Raw genomic sequence first — 18,219 nt, forward strand, 5'->3', positions numbered from 1 at the left:
ATGCGGTGAAGTAAACCATAAGTTCGAAAATATTTTCGATAAGGTATCTGGGGGCTAAAGGAAGTATTAAAACGATTCAATCCATTTCTAACATACAGGCATACTATAATCAGAGAAAACATCTCTCCGAATTGCAATAATATATCTCACGGAATGTCCGTTATTTTCGGTACAATAATAGCATCAGGCACTGGCGTCCCCATATTCGGTATATGGGGACTTGAAAAGTTATGGTCCTATTTAGACTTGAGATAGTAAACCTCAAATATACTATTTGTGCATAGTTTTGTCCCGATATATTCTTTGGTGCTTAATTTGTATACTGGAAAATATAAGAATCATATGTCATTTATAATTGTGCTATATGGGAAGTAGGCGCGGTTGTAGTCCGATTTCGCACACTGTGACATTGGAATGTTAAAATAATGGCATGTACCAAATTTAGTTGAAATTGGCCTTGTTTTATGTTGACCGATATTTTCGGTAAAAAGTCAACTATAGGCACTGGGGTCCCCATATTCAGTACCTAGCGGCTTGAACAGTTTTGATTCAATTTAGACAATTTTTGGTCACAAAGTGGCATACTTTAAACGTATTATTCACGCAAAGTTTTACGCCGATATTATCATTGTTGCTTGATTTGCATACTGGAAAGTGAAAAAATCAGATGGAATTTAAAATGATGTTATGTGGGAAATAGGCGTTGTTGTAATCCGATTTCGCCCATTTGCGTACTGTAATATAGAAATATGATATTAATATGTAGCGAATTTGGTTGAAATCGGTTAAGCAGATCCCAAGATATATGGTTTCACCTAATTTTTTATATAATAAATTATAATTTTGAACGTGGTTCCTATAAAATCATCTCATACCATAAAATTTAATGTCTTGGCTTGTTTAGTGCTTTATTTATCGCGCTTTTAGTAGTTTTTACCAGTACCGTTATATGGGTAGTGAGTGGGGTTTTCACCCGATTTCACCCATTTTCAAACCGTCGATAGAGATGCTAAAAGAATTTGTTCCCAGTAAATTTTGTTATTATAGCTTCAGTGGTATAGGAGATATGTACATTAAACTTATTAGGAGGCGGGACCACGCCCACTATGAAAAAAAAGTTTTAACTGCAGATGCCCCTCCCTAATGTGATCTTGAATACCAAATAAGATTCTTGTATCTTGTTGTGGAGCTTAGTTATGGCAATTTAATTGTTGTTGATTAATGGCGTTTTGTGGGCGTGGCAGTAGTCCGATTACGCCCATCTGCAATACCAACCGTCTCAAGGTAGTTAGGAATATGTGTACCAAGTTTAATAAAGATATTTCAATTTTTACTCAAGTTACAGCTTGCACGGACGGACGGATGGACGGACCGTTATATGGGGAGTAGGCGGAATCATTAGATTTCATCCATTCTTACACTGTCGTTAATGGTGCTTAAGGAATTTGGTCATAGTAGCTTGAATAGTTTGGGAGATATGTACATTAAACCTTTTGGAGAGCGGGACCGCGCACCTTTATTTTATTTTTAGCCCACAGGTGCCCCTTACTACTGCAATCTTCTGTGTCAAAGTACAGTTCTATAATTTGCGGCTTAGTTATGACAATTTATACTCATACTAGACTCACTTAGTTTTATTACTATATTTCACTTCATGTCAGCTACAATTTTATTTAATTCATCTTCAAATGAGATAATATCTGGATTTAAACTCAACTGAAGAAGCTAAATTTATTATAATTAGTTGATGTAAAAACTTAAATCAGAGGATCACAATTCATTATTTTAGGGATAAAAGGCTTGGACCAAAGTCTAGACCAATTTCAATCATATTCTCACACAATTTTTAAGAAAACTGGTTCATTTAATTTTATATATTAAAATATTACACATTTTCTCAGGTGGAAAGTCGGAAATTAATAGACGGGCTATACTGCTGACATTGCTAAGTTATACTTGAGATTCAAACTATTTTATAAATAGGTATATAACTCATAAGATTTCTTAGATTAACGAAAATCAATATACTACAAGCATGTAGTATATGGGAATTGGGGTATTTCGCAGACTTAATTCACATATTTTCTGCACTAAACTAAAGTATATTCAATATTTTAAGTCAAACTATAGTATATCCAATATTAGACGTTCAATTTATTTTGCTAACATATCTTACATATTGACTGATATATGTATATGCTATAAGGCCAACCGGAAGTTTGAAAATCTTATGTTAGGTATATGAAAGATAGGGGTAATATTGACCCGATTTTATCTGTTTTGGCAACACAACATATTATTAACAGAATAAAAGGCTCCTTGAGATTTATTAAAGTAGTTCACATACCGTCACTAAAATATATGAAGCAAAGTCAACCGGATGTTTGAAAATTCTGTGATTAGTTATATAGGGGCTAGGGCGAGTTTTCACCCGACTTTACTCATTTTAGGCACTAAAATGAACCAATATAAGAAAATTACATCCACTTAATCTGATTAAGATAACTTACATATTGGCTGTTAGATGCGGTGAAGTAAACCATAAGTTCGAAAATATTTTCGATAAGGTATCTGGGGGCTAAAGGAAGTATTAAAACGATTCAATCCATTTCTAACATACAGGCATACTATAATCAGAGAAAACATCTCTCCGAATTGCAATAATATATCTCACGGAATGTCCGTTATTTTCGGTACAATAATAGCATCAGGCACTGGCGTCCCCATATTCGGTATATGGGGACTTGAAAAGTTATGGTCCTATTTAGACTTGAGATAGTAAACCTCAAATATACTATTTGTGCATAGTTTTGTCCCGATATATTCTTTGGTGCTTAATTTGTATACTGGAAAATATAAGAATCATATGTCATTTATAATTGTGCTATATGGGAAGTAGGCGCGGTTGTAGTCCGATTTCGCACACTGTGACATTGGAATGTTAAAATAATGGCATGTACCAAATTTAGTTGAAATTGGTCAAGTAGTTCCCGAGATATGTGATTTCACATAAATGTGGGCGGGGTCATATATCTCTAAGGGTTTAGAAGATATATATATATATTAACCTTATTAAGGGGAGAGTCAAGCTCTTTTAAAAAAATGTTCAACCATACATGCCCCTACCCAGAGTAATTCGTTGTACTGAATAACAGCCATGGTCTGATTACGCCCATCTACAATACCATGTTTCATCAATATGTCTTAATTTTTACTCAAATTACCGCATTTCAACTCGCCTCCTAATCATTCATGTACATACAATATGTATATATGTAGAACCATATAGGTGAGCAAAACTATTATACTTTGTAGCAACATGTTGCAAGAGTATAAAAATTATAATTTTTGCGTTAAAGACAATTACATTTCGCATTAAGTTTATACAATGTGAGCTATGTTAGTTATACTCTTGCAATATTTGTCACAGAGTTTTATTTTTTTCACTTAACGGTTGTTTGTATCACCTAAAACTAATCGAGATAGATAGGGAAAAAGTCGCAGAGAGCCAAATGTGGTTTCGGTTTTTTCTTCGCTTGTTAACGTGGTAGCACCTCCAGGATGCTCATCGTCATCAACATCTTCTCATCCTTCATTAAAGCTCTTGTACCACTAAAAACACTTTTTTGAAACAAAGTGGACTTACCGAATGTCACAGTCAATATTTCAAGTGTCTTATATGATCCATTTCTTTCAAAAGTCAAAAATAGAAGAGCACACAAAAACGTGACTAACCTTTTCTGTTGTCAAAAACACATACTAATCGAAATTGTCTCCTAATGCAACAGCATGATAAACAAATATGTCCGATTATACCAAAAACAACATATCGATAATCAAATGTATATAGCCCTCGTTAAATCAAAATTCCCCTTTTCCTTTGAACACACCTATGCACTTATGTCTCGAACTTTTTTCACTCAAATATGTCGAAATTTGTGCCTGAAAAAGTGTTTTTACAAAGAGTTCTTCTTCATAACTTCAATATGAAGAAATATTCAGCCGACAGTCATCTTATTTTGGTGGGTCTGTCTGAGCGGACGTGCTAAAATGTTGCACGGTTTAAAAGTGGTGATTTTGACTTGAAAAAAAGTTCTAGGCGGCCAGATGAGGAACTGGGAGCATTACTCGATGAAGATTGATGCCAAACACAAGAATCGCTCGCAGACTCTTTGGAAGTCACTCAAGCAGCTATTTCAAAACGTTTAAAAGCAGCCGGATATATTCAAAAGTAAGGAAATTGGATGCCATATGAATTCAAGCCAGGATACGTTGAAGGACGATTTCGCATGTCGGAAATGCTGCTCGAACGCTACAAAAAGAAGTCCTTTTTGCATCGAATTGTGATGAAAAATATATTCATTACGGTGAACTTAAATGTAAACAAGTAGGAAAGGCTAAGTTCCTGGAAGAGGACAAAATAGATATTCATGAAGAAATATACCGTTAAAGTTGTTCTAAAGTTACCCACTCATCATTTGGTAAAATATTATCATTATATTCTCTGTAGTTCGAAAGATATGACCACTTACATTTTGGCGTATGCGCAATGCAGATTTTCTTTTAGACCAAAATTATCATATGTACCATTCAAAATTATGCCTTACACTCACTGTGTGACAACAATACCAAGAATTTACTTATAATGTGAAAAAGAATGGACGGATTAGTATTATTGTGTTGTGTTCTTTAGGGTACGTCCAATAATTTACCGTTTGATTCTAAGTATTATCGAACTGTACATTTTTCACGTTCTCTTTAATGAAGAATACTCCTTTCGGTAAAAATGTTATCCTTTTTTACTCTCGAATATGCGTACTATAAATTTAGCGTATATGAGAATGGTACCAGATTTCGACGAGTTGAACAAATAGAAAAAAAAAACTATTTTGCCAAATTCAAAAATTCATCTCTGTGAACACCGCTCTAAAAATTTCAGAATTTCTTTTTCAAAATTTTTTTTCCAAAAATTTTTTTCTCACAGCGTTCCTTATTTAATATAGAGTAGTTTCTGAAATAATAAATAAATAAAGTCATAAAATCGGAAAAACAGTGAAATTTTGAATAGCTCTTAGGAACATTTTTTTCTTTGGCAGAACTTCGTTTTATAAGACACAACTTTGTCGATTTGACATGGAATGACCCATGCATTAAACCTATTAGGGAGCGGTCCATGCCCACGTTTTGAACTTTTTTAAACCACAGGTGCCCATTCTTAATGTGAGTCGTTACACCTAATTACAGTTTCGTATATTAATTTACGGCTTAGTTATGGAAATTTAGAACTTTTCGATTATTGGCAATTTGTGGACGTGGCAGTACAATACTGAACTTCTTATGGTATCAGAAAATATGAGTACCACGTTTGATCAAAATACCATAATTTTTACTGAAGTTACAGTTTGCACATACGGACTAACAGACTTAATTTCAACTCGTCTCGTCATCCTGTTCATTTATACATAGGTATATATGTACATAACTCTATATCTCGATTAGTTTTAAATGATACAAAAAACCGGTTTATGAACAAAACTATTATACTCTGAAGCAACATATTACAAGAGTGTAAAAATCATATGTGAAACCTGGTCAACCAGCCAAATCAACGGCAAAGTCGAATATCCCTTACTCTTAGATAATACTCTGTATAGGTACGATGAGACCGGCGCGCTGTATAATGAATTTCTAAAACAGAGTGAGACCTTTAGTAGGGCACTTTATCGACAACATATCATCAAATAGAACCGAACGATTGCCGAAAAACACCTTAAATTCGTTTTTATTTTAATTTCACAAAATTCAGACATTCATACACACTACTTAATCTGAAGCATAACACAAAAAGTCTATGATCTATTCAAGCTCATAAGTTAACGTCATATTATATAACAACACTTTATAGATCACACTGACAAAATTTGACACAAACCCGTAAACAAACACGGCCGCCACGAGCTATCCACATCATGTCATCCCTATTGATACACGCTGTACTTATATTTAGCATAAGTAATGAAGTAAATATGGTACTTATGTCTTTGCTTTGCTATGGCGTTTCAAAATATGTTATAATTTTCTTCGGTTAAGCATTATGTAATTCTTAAAATTATTTCTACAGACTTTGGATCCCAAATTTGACTTTGGTATAATTATAGTATAATAATTTATTATAAATTCTTCCATCGTAGCATATTCATATATTTTATACAAGTATGTTATGTGTATATATGTAGTGTATGTATATACATATCATTAATTCGAAGAACTTCGCCGCAAATCAATTTCCAAGTCAACAGATGACGAATGGCATAAATCATTTCAGCTGATTAAAGTGAAAGCTTAAGGTTGTTCGAGGTTTCATTTAATTCAATGTAATCGGATGTGGATAAGCCACTAGACAAATACGTGACATGCTGCTAAAATTAATGGAAAGAGATAAGTGATGTAAAAATTTAAATATGTCAAAAAAGTTCATAATATTAGAATAAGTTACACTAGAAATTAATTTAAAGTAAAAACCAATAAATAACTGCTAAGTTCTTGTTGTACCGAATATTATACAGCTAAAAGGATCAACATTTCCAAGTCCAAATGCGTTAACTTTTCAAAACTTGTCTACCTAACTTGTTTGTGTTTTTTAATTTTACCACGTTTTGGTATTATTGGATAACACAAAATACCTTTTGTAATAAAATTATTGTTATTTATTTGTACCAAGAAATGCTTTCGAATATTCTTTGTTCAATCCTCATCAAACATTTTTAATAATTTGTGTAGTTCGTATTTTCTTTGAAGAGAGCCAGATAGAAGATAAGTTACAAAGTTTACAGTTAGAAACTATAGCAGTTGAAAGATAATTTGTATTAATATTTCCTGAGTACAGAGCAAAACTACAAATTTGATATGAAAAAACAACAACACTAATAACTAACTAATAACGAAATTCGTTCGAAGTTTCGCACATTTATAAGAAATTTCGCACTGTTCGTGAGAGGCTAGATATAACAATAGAAAGAAGTTTCAAGCCAAATAGATTAATAAAAGCAAGAGTGCACAACTTAAGACAATAGAAACAAATTTTAAATAAAACAAGTAAGGAAGGGCTAAGTTCGGATGTAACCGAACATTTTATACTCTCGCAAAGTCAAATGGTATACTCGTTTGAGATTTCTTTGTGGATTGACTGATATTTTCGGTAGAAGGTCAACTATAGGCACTGGGGTCCACATATTTAGTACTTAGGGGTTTGAACAGTTTCGGTTCGATTTAGACAATTTTTGGCCGCAAGGTGGCATACTTTAATTGCATTATTTACGCAAAGTTTTACCCCGATATAATCATTGTTACCTGATTTGCATAGTGGAAAATGGTGTTACATGGGAAGTAAGCGTGGTTGTAGTCCGATTTCGCCCATTTTCGCACTATGATATAGAAACATGAAAAGAACGTTATGCACCGAATTTGGTTGAAATCGGTTGAGCAGATCTCAAGATATGGGTTTTCACCTAAAAGTGGGCTGTGCCACGCCCACTGTCTAATTTGGAACGCGGTTCCTATAAAGCCAATTTATACGATCTCAGAGATAAAATTTAATGTCTCTGGCGTGTTTAGTGCTTGATTTATCGCGCTTTTAGTAGTTTTTAACAGTACCGTTATATGGGGAGTGGGCGGAGTTGCCACCCGATTTCAACTATTTTCACACCGTCAATAGAAGTGCTAAAAACATTTGCTTCTACTGAATTTTGTTGTTATAGCGTTAGCGGTTTGGGAGATATGCACATTAAACCTATTAGAGGCGGGACCACGCCCACTTTTTAAAAAAAAGTTCTAACTGCAGATGCCCCTCCCTAATGTGATCCTGTGTACCAAATAACAGTCTTGTATCTTATTGCGGAGCTTAGTTATGGCAAGTTATTTGTTTTTGATTAATGGCGTTTTGTGGGCGTGGCAGTGGTCCGATTACGCCCATCTGCAATACCAACCGTCTCACGGTACCAAGAAACATGTCTACCAAGTTTCATAAAGATATCTCAATTTTTTCTCAAGTTAGAGCTTGCACGGACGGACGGACAGACGGACGGACGGACAGACAGTCACCCGGATTTCAACTCGTCTCTTCATCCTGATCATTTATATATATATAACCCTATATCTAACTCGATTAGTTTTAGGTGATACAAACAACCGTTAGGTGAACAAAACTATTATACTCTGTAGCAACAGGTTGCGAGAGTATAATTAAATGATGTAAAAGAAAACCCTAATCATTATCCTTCTGCAACTTTAGGTAAAACTTGTTCATGTATGTTTATATTTGAATAACTTTTCGTGTTAACAAGTTCCCTTGCGATATAAAGGGTATTAAACAACATCGAATCAAAGCAGGGACATATTTGCAGTTATTAAAAATACATTATATTATATTAAAGAAATAAAGACGGCCCAGCTCGGTCGTAACGGAACATTTTATATGTACTCTCGCAATATTTAAAGATCAAAGCCGCAAAATTTCAGGCATGGCCAAACCTTTTTATTAAAGAAGTTGCAAAAAAATTATATATATACGTGCGACTTCCATGAATTGGATGGACGCAGCTTCAATTGTTGCGCGCGATGGCGGATGAACTCTTGCGTATCTTCTTCGATACTGCTCCACAGCTTTACGGTGTATCTGGAGATGCGCATTATCCACTAAAGTAAACTTGGTCCGAGACGATCCATAGTTGCTCGAATCACCGACTCTGCTGGGCGATTTTTTCGATCAAATATTTGACTCAGCGCACGATGTGACACGCGAACCGAACCATTATTTTTGTAATAAATGTGCATAGTTTGCAAACGTTGTTCCGGAGTAAGTATGTTCATTATAAAATGGCAATGCCCAACTGAGTATAAATCGAGTAACAGCTATCAAAAAGACCAACTCTGAAAAAATTTCCACATTAAAATCCGCACGTCTGAACAAACATACCTTATTAGAGGTTTGGTCTTAGACGAATTACGTTTATATTCAGCTAGTGGTTAAGCAGTCACCAATGGTAATTAAGAAAACATTTAATTTCATTAAAATATGTGACATTGTAAAAATAAAATATAATAACTTGTACTTCATAGAAGCTAATTTATGCCTTTTGAACCTCTACACTAACCCCATGTCCGGATATCTTTTCCGTATTTATTCAGTATCTGTTAATAATAATAATAAAATAAAAAAAGTTTACTCCTTCCCAAAATCCTACAAATTATTACTTTATATGAATGCATCAGATTTATTTAAAATAATTTGCAACAATATCTTTCTCCAATTGATAACAGCACGAGTAATGTACGGTTCACTAATTTCCGATAATCAATAATATTGTATAACACTCAAACAATACTCTTTATTGACCGTCTGTCCCGTTGGAACGTATTCATGATGAACCAAATCGCGAATATCGAAAAAAAACAATGTGTGTACAACATGTTGCTACTGAGCATTTCACCAAGTTCGGTAGGTTACATTACTCTGATATTCCTATGTTACAGTGTGAAAATGGCCGAAATCGAATTACAACCACGATTACTTCTCATACATATATAGATTAGTGCAATTCGGAGAAAGTCTCTTTCAAATAATAGTATTCCTGCATGTCCAAAATGGATTGAATGGAGTTACCCCCAAGTGAGCGTGTTTTTCAAATAACGGTGCCTAAAGTGAATAAAATCGATTCAAAGCTTGCAATGCCCCCATATAACTAAGATCAAGGTTTTCGAACACTCCTTATAATAAAATATAAAAACTAGCTATTACTGAGTGCGGTCATGTATAAATTTGCTCTGTAATTTTCTGCGTATTTCTGGTCGACTCCAGTTGTCAGAAAAGTATGTACATACTAGAAATAAGGCTGAAGAAATAGAGACTCTAGAAAGGATTTACCCTTCGAATCAGCCGAAGTACAGTTTTAATATTCAAAATCAAAAACAATCCTTAACTTATCTTGCATAGAGCAGCAAAAACCCCATAATTTTTACTTTTGGCGCGAGAAGCAAAAAAAAAACAACTGATTACACCAAAAATATGTCAGCCCAAAAGTATGCAGCAATTTTCTCTTGCTGCAATTGCTGGGGAAGAATAGAGCTGCCAAATCAAATATTAATAATAAAAATGAACTGAAAATACCTCAGTTCCAAAAATGCCTGTAGACCAAAAATGACTGTAGACCACTCCCCACCAAAAAAAAAACAACAAATACAAGTAAAGGAGCAACAACATGGTCAGCAAACACCCCAGCGGTAACAAACTCCGTTGCTTGCCCAACAATAAAAACTAGATGGCAATATGAATCTCAGCCAACAAGAACGAATAAACCAGCTTCAACATCAACTACAGCTTCTACAAAAACAGCAAGAAGCATCCAATTCTCAAACCTCTAGTAAGTCCTTCTTAGGTGATGGATGGAATACAGCCGAGCCAAGCAAACGCCCCCGCAATAGCCCAAATAATCCCACACCTTCTCAAAACCAAGTTAAGCTGGACCGGTATTGGCAATTATTTCACAACCTTCAGAGAATATCAGAAAGGAGTAGCATCCTAAGAAAAAACCCCCAAACAACACCAATATATGTTGACAAAGGGAGCAATATCAATGCTAATGAAGATCCTAAATAAAACTGCCTTAAGTTCGTATAACTTGAAACTTTTAAGTAATGAGCAAGTTAAAATGCGTCATCGAATAAAATAACACTGAATTCTATACATACAAGCTAAGAGAGAAGCTTCAAGGTAATACTAAAGAATATGCACCCATCAATGAACCCTGAAGAAATTTCGGATGAAATAAAGAGTCTAGGCCATGCCGCAATAAATATTTAGAACATGAAACACAGAAATACGAAAAAGCTATTACTAATGTTCATAGTGGAAACGAAGGAAGGCTCAAACAACAAAGATATTTACGAAGAGAAATATCTCTTTAAACCAAAAAAGGTTTAGCCCTTAGCCCAAAGCGCGAAACCCGGCAATGCGCAAATTGCCAGCAATATGGGCATACAAAAGCCTATTGCCACAGAAGACCTGTGCGCATAAAATGTACGGAATCCACTGTTCGCGCAAAACCAAGACAGATGACGTTAAGTGCGCGAGTGAGTGTATAACAACGGCATTTACTGCACCACATCGCATGTTCCGCCAATACGTGACCCAAACAACAAACTCAGCATATTTGGAGCTTGCTGGAATGTGCGGTATAACAGCAAGCTCGAGTTGTCGATCTGATATGAGAGACAGTCTTATTTGCGAAAGAGAAGAAACCAGTTGTGTTTTTAGTTCAGTCTTTGTTCCTGAAGATCCACAATTACCATTCACAAATATATTATATAATTGGCGCAGTCGAAGTTCTTCGTTCCAGTTCACATACAAAACAGTTAAAGTAAAATCAGAATCATGCTGTGATTTCAAACTATAAAAAAATTTAATTTAATAATTCTTTTAAATATCGGCATTGGAAGCTAAACAAAAATTCTTCAATGCAGCAGCAAGCAATTCAATTGGAGCTTGATAGAACTTTTTCAAAAAGTAAATTTTTTTTGGAAAAGTCAAAGAACTGAACACAATCGTTTAAAAAGTGATATATACAAGAATATATTATATTAAGCAAAAGAAACACCAGTACGATTCCTGAGATTTTCCTGCTGAAAACCGTACGCCGGTCGAAATAACTGCAAGAGAAGAGTTGTATAATAAACCTACAACAACAGTAACAACAACAGCAGCAGCAAGCAACAGTAGCAGTAAGGGCAATAACAAAAAAAAAACAGCAGTAGTTGTACGTGGAGAGCATTGACAATAGTAAAAGCGGCAATTGAATGTTATTGATTCGAAACATACTTTTCTTAGATTATATTAATTTATATTATATTATTAAAATAATTTGAGGCATACTTTTACGAGAGGTTTAAAATACGAATTGTTAAGTATACAATATTCTTTTATTAATTGAATTATATTCTACTTATTTATAAATAAACATTTGTGAAGAGGGCTAAAAATATGCAAGATTGTTTCGTCGCCATTACCCAATTGATGCAGCAAAACGCCCAACAATAACATATATTTAAACCCTATGTTTTTCACAAAAAACAGAAATTCGGACTCATTTTCTCAAAGTACTAGAAATTTTAATAGTAACAGAAACCAGTATAATCAAAGAACAAACAACTATAGGAGAGAAAATGGTAGCAAGCAAAATATTGATCGTTTCGAAAGTAATACAGAACAACATCCCCGTAATAATAATAATTATTATTCACAAAATAGTTCGGGACGGTACTCCCAAAGAAATACAAACTTTTCAGAACAAAATAATTATCACCCAAAAAATCCCACAAACAAACTAATTCAAGAAATTCAGGTCAAAGTACGTTACGGTAATTCTGCAAGGCAACTTGTAAAGAATGGCACTCAGCAATCAAGACGCTCAAACAGCCCAACACCCATGGAGGTTGACGCTATGGGCAGAACAGAGGAAACAAATAACAACGACGAATTTTTTGCCAATTAGCCTCGGAAAATTAAAATAAAATTTTAATTTCACTTACTCTATTTAATAAGAAATGTAATAAGAAATAGTGTGCATTAGTAGACCAAGGCTCTTCCATAAGCATAATGAAAAGAGCCAGTTTCGAAAAGTATAATTTACCAGTTTTAGAAAAAAATAAAAAAATAATGACTTTATATTTAAAAATATAAAAAAGATAAACATTTAAAACCAAGAAATGGCATTAAAAATTGTGTCAAGCTTCCATTCCATACGAAAATTATGATCGAGCAAGTTTTTTCGTTGGAAAAAAGTGAACTTAGTAACATTCAACTCCACCATTTAAAGCGAGAAGAATGGACAATAATATGTATACTATTAAAAAATATGAATAGCTAATTTATAAAGAAGGAGATAATCTGATAAACACGAATACCGTTGTTCATGAAATTAGAACAACAACGGATCAGCAAATTAATTTCCGAATTTACAGATTGCCCCCCAAACATGCGAAAGAGGCAAATTACTGTTGTCGATAAATATCCCCTGCCAAATATTGATTGGATTTTAGATAAATTGGGCAAAGAACAGTACTTTAGCAACATAGATGTAGCTAAAGGTTACCATCAGATCCTAATGGCAGAAAAGGATATAGAGAAAACAGCTTTTGTGAGTCCAGCAGGCCTGTAGGCATCTGTCAGGATGCCTTTTGGGCTTAAAACGGCACCATTCAGAGATTCATGAACGACATCCTAAGGGAACATATTAATAAAATATGTGAAGTCTAACTAGATGACATATTAATATTTTCTAGGTCACCAGAAGAACACATACATTTACCAGGAAACATTTTTTAAAAGCTTCAGGAAAATAACCCAAAAATCCAGGCAAATAAGTTTAATTTTCCGGAAAAAATTTTAGCCATACTAAAATTACCAATTCCAAAAACAGAAAGGCAATTAAAAGGGTATTTAGACCACAGGCTATTATATAAAGTTTATTAAAGATTACCCTAGAATTGCTTACCCAATGATAAAATATTTAAAGGAAGATAACAAAATAAATTCGATAGATCCTCAATATATAGCCAGTTTTAAAAATTTAAGCCCCCATCTCATCACATCCAATTTTAAAATTTTCTGAATGTGACAAGAAATTTACAATTACTACGGATGCAAGCAATTACGCTATTGTAGCTGTTCTTTCACAGCTAGGCCAACCAATATACTTTATTTCAAGAACATTAAATAATCATGAGCAGATATATGCGACGACAGACAAGGAATTCCTTGCAAACATGTATGCAGTGACTTATTTTAGACCATACATATAAGGAGAAAAATTTAAGATAGTAACTGATCACTGCCTGATAAAGATAACGTAGTAGCGGACTTCGTAAGTCGAATTGAAAATTCGTCTAAAATAACAGAAGGGAACGACGATGAATCCAATTTAGAAATGTCGGATACATAACATTCTGAAGAAGAACTGCTACAAAGTGTTCTTGTAATCAAGGAAGAAATAGTGAATAAACATAAAATTCAAATCATATTAAAGTATAGCCAAAAATTTGAAATGCAGAGACACTGAATCTGATTATTATAAAGTTCAGATATTAATGATTTCACATGATAATAATTTTAAATTTGTCAAATGTACAAGAAGATAAACAGAAATAGAAATGAAGAAAACTTACATAAGCAAATCTCTCAGAAATAGAAAAAGAAGGAGATTTACATAAGCAAATCTCACTTTACCATAGTAATATAAGTCAATGCATATTGGAATAAACGAAACTTACAATACACAAGGACAGAATATACTATCCCAAATTCAAAAAGCACATACAGTTAAAGTGCTAAATAGTTAAGTATGATAGGAAACCGATAAGACCACATTTTAATCTAACAGAAACACCAACAGATAAAGACGAAATAATACATGTAGACATATTTCATTTCAAACATCAGTCTTTTTTTACAGCTATTGACAAACTGACAAAATTCGCGGCAGCATACAGCATAACAGATAGACATTGAGGACAAAAAAGGCTATTATAATTGAACATTTTGCGAAATTTGGAAAACCGAAACAAATCATAATGGATAATAAATTCAGGGCCGAAATGTTGATACAGGTTTTAAATGCAGAAGAGGAAACCCAATAACGCAAAAAATTGTATCGATCCAACCATTTTAAAAAAAACAATAGGTGAAACAACAATAATACAAGAAAGAAATAGGTACAGGACTACGAAGAACTGAGATCGTCAGGGCCAATAAAAAACTACAAACGAGTACGACACAAAGACGAACCGGTATTTCAAATTAACCCTTTGCAAAACATTCATGTAGCAAACATAAAGAGGCCACTTAAATTAGCTAAAGCAGAGAAGTTACGCACCGAAGAGGAGGATGAGAGGTTGAGCATAGGGATGGAAACGGCGCGAAAAACGTTGACTTTTGACTATACAATTGACTTGAATTTTTGGATTTTTAGATTTAATTCAATGTTAATTAATCATTGCTAAAAGTCGATTCTCAAGTCGACTTTTTAAAAATACACTAACTATGTTGATGTATTTCTTTATTGTTATTAAAAGTGATATTCATTTATTCATCGTTGACAAATTATATTTGAAGAATACACACATAAGTATTTAATACTTTTTTAAATATTTATTCTTTGTTAAAATTGCGCTGAGTATGGCACCGAAAATTAATTTTTAATATTCAAGTTAAGTATTAAAGTAACAATTAAATATATATATTTATTATTAATTAATAATATAACATTAAAATATTAGTTTAGAGTTTAATAAGGTATCCATATGACATAGAAATTTAAAAAGATAATTTAAGATTCCCACATGTCTTCGCTAATTGATCTCAGAAACACTAGTTCATCAAAATGCTGAGGTGATAAACGACTCCTCAATTGATTAGCAATGAGTCCAGCATGGGAAAACAATTTTCACAGGGTACAGAAGTTGCTACAATCGATAGAAATTTCCTCGATACACTCCATAAGTGAGGATATTCATGTTTAATTGATTCCCAAAAAACAAGTGGATTAGGGCATTGTTGTCGTGCCACAACTGGACGATTTAAATACTGACGCAACGGTACCGGCAATCCTCCCGCTTTGCGCAGTTGATAGCTTCATCGAGATATGACCAAATATCATCTCCTTTTTGTCTTTCTGAGATTCTTGGGCTTCAATAACTGGAGTAACTTCTTTATCGAAAGGTATTACAGAAGAATCCGTTGCTTGTAAGGCTAACTTTCTCTCAATCCTAACCAGATCGCCTAATAAAAAAAAATAAAATGAAAAAGGAAATTAAATTATGGATATAGTTAACTTTTATTTGTAATTAGTTAATAAACTCACCAACGTTGGTGACTGCACGAGCAGATTCTCGAATACTATAACAGGCGCACCTCTTATACCGAGGATCAAGAAAAGTTGCGCAAGCATACAATTTCACCGATTCAATGTTTCCATATATATTTTCAATTTCTTGAGTGAGTTTTTTTTGTAATTGTCACCCTATCGCAGTATCTGGTTTAAAATCTTCAGTTTTCTGTAAATATAAATTTTATTGTCATTAAAAAGGAACCAAAGTAAATGTAACGTGCAACAATAAAAATAATTTGAATCTAACTTACTTTTTTAAGACAAGCAATCAAAGGGATAAATTTACTTAATGGAACATTTTTTCGGAGCAAACTTTTTGCGTAACTCTCCAAAGAGGATTTAAGACAGCGGGAATTTCAATTAAAGATTCAAGCTCATCATCTATCATATTAGGAGGTTTACCTTTTGACGATTTGTCCAATTTAATCTGAAGAAGGACATTTCCAACATAGTCGGCAAGTACAATAAATCGATTAACCATTTCATAACACGATTTCCATCTTATTTTTACTTCCTGTATTAGTTTAAGATGCTTTACTTCTGGTAACTTGTTTTGTAAGGTCAACAACTCATTTGTAGCTCTTTCACTGAGTCTAAAAAATGTTAAGATTTTTTAAACTTTTGTCAACAGATCACGTAATATTTTTTGATCAGTAGTTTTGTCAGGCTCTAAAATTACTGAATCATCGATAATATCATCTCATATAAAGGAAGTTCGACTATTTGATCTACAGATTCAGATGCTGGTGGGGTTACATTTATATCGATCACTCTTTGCCCAATATTGTTGATGCCATGTCCATTACACAAAATGTGTTTTTCACTGACGAATTCACTTTTAATTACCCTTAATATTCGATCCTCCGTCAGAAACAAATGCAGCAATTTTTTCATCACTTAGACTCCAGCCATAACATATTTTTCTTAATTTCGACCTCAAAATTTCAATCGTTTTACGCTCTTCCATATGATAAGCTCCTAGCCAACGGTTTTCATTTCAACTCCTAATAAAAATAACAGAGGAATGAATGATATGAAATTTTTGAATTAAAATTATACAGAATCGTCTGTTATGATGATATTTGACTAACCTTTCAAGTAGTGAACTGTCAAACCGAGATAACTCTTCATCGTATGATGGTGTGTCCAAATATCTATCGTTAAGCAAACATACTTAGCTGGTTGAAGCTCGATCTTGACTTTATTACATAAGTCCTGGTATTTTTGTCGAAAAATTAAACTAATAAATACCGGCAAAAGGAGTAGCATTATTTATACAGCGATCAAGGAGCCCCTGATTGAAGTTTGAGTGAAGAAGTTGACTGTAAAGAAATAGTGCTTTTATTTTCTATAGAAACTGATGCATGAGAAGCAGATGATTCAATAGCCATCAAAGCCTAGAAAGAAAATAAACTCTAATTTTTCACAAGAATAAACAAGTAGCAGATATAAATAATCTAAGAACCTTTTGATAAGTTTATAACTAATTACCTTTTTAGGTTGAATCACTAAATCATTTTCTCCACCGTTTGCTCTTTTCCGTGACGGAGTATCTTTGTTTGAAGGCGCATGAATTTTATGAGATGATCGCAATTGCTTATAGTTGATGTGCTCTTATTAAATAAAATTTTTTTTTTTTACAAATATTACACTTTACTTTATTGTCATTGTCGGTTGTGGAACAATAATTCCAGATAACACCAGGAGCCGTAACAATACAATACAATTATAATTAAAATTTGATTTCTGGTCACTAAGGGTCCACACAGATTAAAATTATATGGAAATGATATTTACGTCGGTTATACGTATTGTAACGGATTTCTCGATAAATCGTCTAACTATAACTCACTCTGGAGCTCGATCACTGGATTGTTAAATTAAAGTCCCAATTTAATGCTATACACTTATCTTTATTTTCAAGTCCAACAACTTAACACTTATTGCTCGCTATTTGAACTTACAACTTATTGCTTATAGCTTAATTGCTCTTTATACGGCAACACTCTAATTAGAACTGTGTTTGCTGCACAATCCGGCAGCCCTGATATAGTAAATCTGTAGCAAAACATTGCTTCTAGAACATTCTGGCAACTACGAATTCGCTAACTAGTTGCTTCTGGCAGTTTATCGTTGATTCGATTTTGTTCTATCATCCGTGTTCGTCACAGTATTTAAAATGGTTACCAAGGATCCCAGGGATGATATTTTATGATCCAATCAGCTACCTGTTTCTCAGTTTCTCATACAACGCAAATAAGTGCAAGAAAGACAACTTGAG

The 18,219-nt window shown here is 33.6% G+C and overlaps 1 pseudogene; it reads right to left on the bottom strand.

The window, feature by feature from the left end:
• Positions 1 to 15,325: 15,325 nt before the first annotated feature.
• The window catches only part of LOC118682130 (E3 SUMO-protein ligase ZBED1-like), a 123,038-nt pseudogene continuing 120,144 nt past the window's right edge, over positions 15,326 to 18,219 (bottom strand).

Source organism: Bactrocera oleae, chromosome 4 (genome assembly GCF_042242935.1).
Source record: "Bactrocera oleae isolate idBacOlea1 chromosome 4, idBacOlea1, whole genome shotgun sequence".
NCBI classification, from domain to species: Eukaryota; Metazoa; Arthropoda; class Insecta; order Diptera; family Tephritidae; genus Bactrocera; species Bactrocera oleae.